General features: G+C 47.7%; 1 long non-coding RNA gene across 1 annotated transcript; it reads left to right on the top strand.

The window, feature by feature from the left end:
• The first annotated feature begins 2,281 nt into the window (after positions 1-2,281).
• On the top strand, positions 2,282-7,666 carry LOC135322838 (uncharacterized). The gene is made up of 3 exons (XR_010383741.1): positions 2,282-2,348; positions 4,263-4,334; positions 7,169-7,666. It is a non-coding gene; the product is annotated as an uncharacterized LOC135322838 (long non-coding RNA).
• Positions 7,667-8,238: the final 572 nt, after the last annotated feature.

Genomic DNA, 8,238 nt, shown 5'->3' with positions numbered 1-8,238 from the left:
GAGATGCTTATGAGAAGCGATGGCCAGCTGGGGCTTTTAGATCCAGCCGCTGAAAAAGAAGTTCCCTGTGCCTCATTCATTCCTTCGTGCACTGAGTGTTTTTGAGTGACTGCTCTATGCCAGCACTGGCTTAGTGACTGGAGCAACCCGGCCTCATCTTCATTCTCTTCAGCAGGGATGGAGGTCTATATTAGTAGTATATTTGGAGAAGTTTCTATCGTCCCCAGGATCCGTGAGGGCCGGCTATCCGCCCAGGGGCTTCTTCTTAGGGCTCGGGGATTCAGCTTCCTCCTGGGAGAATCCAGACTCTGGGTGTTTCAGGAAATGTCTGACCTGCCAGGTTTCCGTGTGACTGATCAGTTAGAGCTGAGGAAGGGGGGCCGGGAGGGGAGGTTTCCCGTCAGCCCAGCTTTTGTCTCTCACATGAGCCCGAGACAGACAAACCACAACCACAGACTCGACCAGCTGTGGAAGCATCGAACAGGAAACCCAGAACATCTGGTCCTCCACTTCCTCTGAAGGCTGTGCAAGTCTGCGTGCTTGTGTGTGTCCGCCTATGTGCACGTCTGTTTTCTCTCCCACTGTCGTTTGATGGGACGGGGATGCAGACAGGGTTGGAAACCACAGGCCCTGTGGTGACAAGGGAGCCAGACACCCGCTCCCCAACCCTGTCAGTGCCTCATTCCCCCTCAGACAGTGACCCAGGATCTGACCCAACCTCATAGGCCACCCTCCAACACCTGGCTTCAAGTCACCATGCACTTCAAGAAACGGATTTTTTTTTCCTTCTGGATTTGGGTGGTTTTAGAGGAACTTGTTTGGGGATGAGGTAGGACAGTTCTGCTTAAGTATAACTTGGCCTCAGCATACAGACCCACAAAAAACAGCGTCTGGATGAAAGTTGTTTTTAAAACAATTTGAGGAGAATCTGTGGGTGACCTCTGAGGGCTGTGTGCTGCTCAGGGCGCTGTTTTCCCACTAGTGGTGCTATCCGCTGTGTAAGACCTGAGAAAGACTCACCGAGAAGGGAAGGAGTGGAGAGAAAAGGCCCCCCAAACCTCAGCACAAGGTTTAACTCTCACATCTGTCACCTTTAGGAGGTAGGATTATGTGCATTTTTACAAATCATGAAATTCAGGTGCAGAGGGGGTCATAACTCACTCAAGATCACTCAGCAAGTAAGGAGCCAGGGCCAAGGTTCAAAATCAAGTCTGACTCCTAGCCACATGCTGTTCTAGGTCTTACTTCATTCTTTCATTGAATAGTAATCTAAACCATGCCTAGCACACAGCTGTTGTTCAATTAATGTTTCTTGAATGAATCAATGTAAATGAGCTGTCATTGAATGGCAGGGACTGTCGTTATCATCACTGTATTCCCAGGACTCAGCACCAGTGGGTGCTTTCTACGTTTCAGAACAGTGACATTTCATTCACCTGGAGGTCATTTACTTAGCCAGGTCGAATGTATGTATCCTGGGTAAAAGTCTGAAAGAAGGTAGAAAGAACTACAAGCTGTCAACAGAAGTTGCCAAGTCCTTAAAAGTTCAAATACTTGACTCTGAGAACTTCTCAGGCCCTCGGTGGGAGTCTGGTTACCCTTACTTTACAACTGGTGCTAAAAAGTCTGCTTGCTGACCTTACAAGCATTGGTTGAGAAACAAATGGCCAGCCAGAGGAAGCTTGCTGGCAACAGCAATTTGGGAATCCAACTAGCATTTTCAGACTAGTCTGTGACACTGTGGATGAAACGCACCAGGAGAGGTAAGAGACACACAAGATGAAGTGAAGGGACTGTCTGATTCTTCGATATCCGCCCTTAAGCTACTAGCTCTGACAAAGCCAGATGGAACTGTAAGCACCTCTGACGATATCTCTGGCCAAAACGAAAAGAACAGCAGCGAAGGCGGGCGGACCTCAACTGCGCTCGCTCACGACTTGGCGTTTAAGAACTACTCAGGAGTCAATCTGAGATGACACATGCTTGGTGTCCGAAGCCGTGCTTGTTTTTATACGTGCGGGTCGGCGGCCCCCTCTGCTGAGCTAGGAATGACGTCATACAAGCGCCGCGGGGCGCGTGACGTCATCCGAGCGCGCCTCCCACGGTGCTGAAGCCCCCGGCTCGAACTGACGAAGGCGTTGCTGTGGAGACGGGGCGTCTAGCCCCGCCCACGAGGCGGGATTGGAGGAGAGCTGGTCAGCTGACGTTGGTGAGGTTTAGAAATCGCGCGGGAGGCGCCGTGAGGCGCGCTCTACGCGAGTTTTTCTAGGACCCCGTACGTCTTCGCTCTGTTCAGCCCGGCGAGTTCCAGGAAGCCCCAAAGTTAGAGTCAGAGTCCAAAATTCAATGTAAGGGTTTTCTTGACTTAAGGTAGTACATTTCGGATGACTTTCTGATCCAAGTAAAGTAAAAATTCAAACTGCCCTAGATCCGATTCTGGGTGGGGCAGGAGGCCCGGATAAGGCTTAAATCTGTCACTTAAGCAGCGTAGGGATGGGACGAAGGGTCTAGACCAGGAGACTTAGTGCTAGGGGTAACCTAACTTTTTTGTGCCTCAGTTTCTTCTCCACAAGATCTTTCCCATAAGCATATAAATATATTATTTCTTCCTTCCTAAGAAAACCTTTCCTTGACTCCACTTCTCCAGCTCACACCTCCTCTCTCCCTCCCTTTCTCTGAATATCAGAGCTTCTTGAAAGTGTCTATAGTCGCAGTCTCCAGCTCTCTCCGCTCTTTGTTGACCCCTCTCCTTGCACACTCCGTTTCTTCCCTGCGGTCCTCCTATCTGCTCTATCAGCAACATTTGAAACAGTTTATCTCCTCTCCTCCGTGAAACACTTTGTTCATTTGCCTTGCAGGACTGCACACTCTTGGTTTTCTTCTTCTGTCCCTGGCTTCTACTTCTCAGTCTCAATCGCTGGTTCCTCCACATTCCCCTGACCTTTCAATGTAGCAGTGCCTCCAGAGCTGTCTGCTTGGATTTCTCTCTTTTAACTTAGTATCTTGGTGACCTCATGTAGTTTCATGGCTCTGAATCATCTAAATGCTAATGAGAGCCTTTCCCCTGAATCTCAGTACTTGAATATACAACTATTTGGTATCAAAACTTGGATACCTAGTAAGATGCTCAAACTGATCATGTCCAAATGCAATTCCTGAGCTTCTTCACCAAAAAGTGCTTCACCCGTGCTCTTCCTCATCTCAGAGAATGGCACCTCCATCCTTCCAGCTTCTCAGGCTCCAAACCTTGTGATCTCCTTCATCCCACATCCAACCTGCCAGCAAATCCCCTTGGCTTTTTCTTTAAAATATATGTAGAATCCTACTTCCACTGACAGCATCTTAGACCCAGCCCCTCGTCCCTCACGGATGATTGTAAATGGGTGATTATAAATGCCTTCCAAACTGCTCCCAGAGTCTACCTTTACCCCTCTCTTCCTCAGTCTATGTTATGTAACTGCAGCCTGAGTAATTCTGTTAAAAGTCGTATCATGTGGCTCCTCTGCAAAATCTTCCAAAGGCGTCCTTCTCAAGCGAAAGCCAAAGTTGTACCATGGACAGAGATGTCGTCCACCACCTGGAAGCTTGCTGAGCCCCTCTCCTAACTTGACTCCCTTACTCATTTCACTCCAGCCGCATAAGTCATTTTGCCAGGCTTCCTTCTGCCTCCAAGACACTGAACTTGCTTTTACCTCTGTATGGGGCTTGTCCTCAAATATCCCTGAGGGTCCCTCTCTCACCTCCGTCAAAGCCTGACTCAAACATTCCTTACTCAAAAAGGCCTGTCTAATCTCTGACTTTAAATTACAAATCCGACTCCCCAGCCCCAAATTCCCATTGGGCTCCATGGCATTTATCACCTTCTAATATACCACACAACTTACTTCCTTACGAATGTGACATCCCTCTGCCCAGGAAGGCAGCGATTTTGTCTGTTTTGTCATGGCTGCATCCCCAGTTCCTAGACAGAAGCCAGAAAGTGATAAGTGCTCAGGAAGCACCTGTTGAGTGAACCGTTGCATTTCAAGATCAGAGGGTTAAGTAGTGGTTAAGAGCCAGAGCTTTAGGGGCTGACGTTTCAGTCTCCCTTTGCCACTTAGCTGCTTTGTGACCTTTAAGAAGTTTAACTGAGCCTCAGTTTAATACTTCAGCATTTCAGTAAACAATACAGAACACCCATGCCCCCACGTGACCAGCAAGCACTGTGCTAGCTGCTGGAGACACTATGGAGAACCTAAATGCATGTCTCTCTGCTGCCCCAGAGTCTAGATCCTGAGGAAGGAATACAGACAATAGCCATGTAGTCCTCCAGATAAGTGACTATTCACAAACTGGTAAGTGTGACGGGGGCGGGGGGGGGCAATATAGTGCTGCAGATGGGGAGGAGGGTGGGAAGAACCTCTCTGAGGGAATGACTTCTTAACTACTAGTCTGCTTGGGCTGCCATAACAAAATGCCACAGGCCAGGCGGCTTAGACAACAGACATTTGTTTGCTCACAGTCCTGGAGGCTGGAAGTCTAAGGTTTGGTTCCTCCAGAGGCCTCTCTCCTGGCCTTGCAGATGGCCACCTTCTCCCTGTGTCCTCACATGGTCTCTCCGTGCACTTGCAAGAGTAGTGTCTCTCCAGGCGGCTTAATCTCTTCTTACAAAGACACCAGTCAGATTGGATCAGGGCCCATCTTAATGGCCTCATTTTAACATGATTACCTTGTTAAAGGCCCGGATCTCCAAACTCAGTCACATTCTGAGGTCCTGGGGGTTAGAACTCCAATATATGATTGGCAGGGGAGACACCATTTACCTCATAGCGTTAATTAAGAATGCATAGGAAGAAGAGATGGGACAAGAGGGAAGATTATGTGTAGAAAAACTGGCTGGAAGGAGTGTGACAGCTTGGAAGAAGTGACAGGCCCATGTGACTTGAGCTCAAAGTGAAGGAACCTGGTAGAAGATACACTGGGGTTCAGGGGGAGCAGCCCATACAGGGCCCTGGAGGCCACCTAGGCCTGTGGTTGGTGATGTGATAGGTGTTGTCATATGTAAAGATTACTCTGGCCACAAATGAGTGGAGGGAGGCTGTGCCCAGTCCCAGGGTGTGTGCCGGTGAGGACCACCTGATAGGGTACAGGGTGATGTCTCACTCAAGGGCTCAGTAAAGTGTTAACTATGAATATTTTTCTTAATTATCACCTGACACAGTTGATGGGGAGACTGAAGAAAATAAACTCAACAAACTGAAATGATAAATATGCAGGCACACTTAAGAAGAAGCATCAAAAAGAAGGGAATGTGCACATTTGGAGGTGCTGCATAAAATGTGGCTGAGACAGGTGTGATTCGTGACTAAAACTGAAAGTTTTAGATGAAACTAACACAAAAGAGAAAAGGTGTAGACAGAGTAGTTAAACACTTACCCCATATGTCTGTCTCCTGGAAGCCAAAATACAGTGGAAATGATTTGGTGAGAAAGAGCATTCATCTTTTATTTCTTTTCTTCAGGCCTAAAAGCTAAAAGTCCCCCTGAGGTTTTATCTTTGGGGAACTGATACACAGCAGATAGTCCTAAAAGATTAGGGGTGAAGGGGTGTGGTCATCTCCCTGAGGCTTTCAGTAAGGGTGATGTTGGGGGCCAGGGGTTTATCATTTTATTCCTAAAATTCAGTATCAGGAAGTAAAACCCAGTATCACCTCCCTCCCACCTTCACCTTGAGTGGCGAGTCTGCCCTTTGTTGATTTCATACAGTAAAGACTCATTGCCCCTTTGCATTGGGAGGAACCAAGATGAACATTTCATCCCAATGGCTAAAGAATAATAACTGTCCACTTCGACACCCTGGACAGAGGGCCATCTGCCAGTGACTGGAAACCTACAAGACAGCCCATCCTAATTTGGGGCAGAATTGATTGTTAGAATCTGCTTTATAATATTATGCCACACAAATCTCTTTTATGTTCTGGTCTGGCTTTGAGGAGCTACACAGACCCTGACCCCTCCTCTTTACTGTGTCCAGTATTTGACAAGAGCTTTGCGGTACCCTTCTGAGGCCTCCAAGATTTCTGTTCCCAAAGTGAACACCACCCCCCAAAATGTTCTTCTCTTAACAGTAATTTTGTGACTATCTTTGTACATAGATCTTAACATAATTGTCTTTGGATACATTTCTACAAGCAAAACTTTTGGGACAAATGGTACATTTTATAGTTTTCGCTCTGTTTCCAGATTACCCTCTAGAAAGGGTGATTTTGTTGGTACTCCCACAAGCGGTTTATAGGGGGGCCTATTTCCCCACACCTTAGCCACCAAACTGGAGAATTTTCATTCTTTTAATCATTGCCAGTCTGATAGGGGAAAGTGATTAGCTCATGGCTGCTCTAATTTGCATGTCTTTGATTACGGGTAAGGTGGGACATGTTTTCCAACCACATCCTATACTTTTGCAATCGGGTTTTGGAGTTAAATGCAGGAGCTGACATGTATTACAGTTCGATTTTATCTTGTTGGATTCCACCAATCATTCCTTCCTGTTGAGATCATTTGGATCGAGATTCTGTGATTCCAACACACTGGCCTTCCCACCCAGCCTTGTGTTATTTGCACAGTTGATAAGCAGTTATCTTTGGCTTTATCCAAGTTGTTGATAGAATGTTAAAGAGTTGAGCGCCAAGGATAGAACCGTTTGGCATGCCACTAGGGAACGCCTTGGGAGGACAGTGTCCCATGTACTGTTAGGATTCCACCTGACCACGCCCAGGAGCCACAGCTGCTGGGTGGGGCCTTCATCTGGGGCACAGGGCCAGGCCCAGACTCCAGCCTGGACACTAATTAGCTGTGTGACTTTGGGCAAGTGGTGTCACCTTAATGGGAGATGTGACACATGACTAGCTAATGTCCCTTCAACCTCTAGCAGACTTTGGTCATGATTTTGTCCATTTGGATTTCATGAGAAACTTTTAAGCTATTGTTAAAAGTCATCACACTTTGGCAAAGCACTCACTGGATTGACTAATCTAATGGAAGTCCTTCGACCATCAAAATTGACCCTAAAGATCCCTCTTTCTAAGTGCTGGTCAACCACTCATGTGATTATCTGCTCCAGAACTGTGCCCAGGATCAACACCAAGCTCATTGGCTTCAGTTTATCTAATACGTAATGTTTTTTTTCACAGAGATCCTCCTCTGCTCCCAGCATGGACAAAGGGGCCAGGGTGCCTGGAAGAGGGTCATAAACAGCTCGGGCAGCACTGGAAGGAAACAGGCAGGATGGCTCCATCTGAGGGGAAAGAGGGCCTTTGTGAGACTGGCATTTACAGACTGTTCTCGGCATTGGGTGAAGAAACAGCTCCAGTGGGCCCGGGAGGGGAGATTCTGGGTGTCCAGCTCCAGGCATAATGAGAAAAACAGGCATGAACAGAATCATCTTTAAATGACACCTTTCTCTGAGTTACTTCGGGATCAAAAATCAGACAAGACTAAGGAACAGTAAACACTTCCCTGCAACAGATAAAGAAACTAAGAGAGAAATCAGGTAACTGAGTTCAGTGACACAGTGAGTCAGTCATGCCTCTGGCCGCCTGGCTTCTTGTAGCCGGGCCTGTAATGTAGTTGTTGATTTTCACCTTGTAAATTTACCACTAAACTATGTAAAAATGGCCATTCCCCGCTGTCGGTTCTTGCTCATTCAGACTGATAATAACAGTAAGAATGCTAATAAAAGCTAAGACTTGGCTCTCTGGTGTGTGTGCCAAGCATGTTTCTAAGTGCACCCCACGAGTTAACCCTTTCAGCCCCACAGCACTCCTGTGGGGTAGGCGCTGTTTTCACTTGGTTTTTCACAGATGATGAGACTGAGGTGCAGAACGGAGTGTAAGCCACCTGCTCAAGGTCACCCATCCTGGAAGGGATGGAGCTGGGGTCGGAACTCGGGCAGCCCGGCTCCCTAAGTCAGTGAGGCATGGCTTACGTAAGTAAAGGAGGATGAAAAAGGAATTGCTATTGGAAATTATTTCTCCCCCACATCATGCAACTGTCTTGCAAACAGTGGTCTCAACTACCATAGAGGGACAAGCCAACTCTTTTACCCCTGAGGGAGGAGCCAGGTAGAAACGGGAAGGCTGGTGCGAAGAACACGCCAGGTGGGTCCAGGAGGTCTGAGTAATCCCGAGTGGACAGCATCACCCGACAGCAGGTGGGTGTGACCGCGAGGTGGAACACACAACCACAGGGCCCCAAGATTACA

The sequence above is a fragment of the Camelus dromedarius genome, chromosome 14, assembly GCF_036321535.1.
Source record: "Camelus dromedarius isolate mCamDro1 chromosome 14, mCamDro1.pat, whole genome shotgun sequence".
Lineage (NCBI taxonomy): Eukaryota > Metazoa > Chordata > Mammalia > Artiodactyla > Camelidae > Camelus > Camelus dromedarius.
This window is presented reverse-complemented; position numbering and strand designations above follow the sequence as displayed.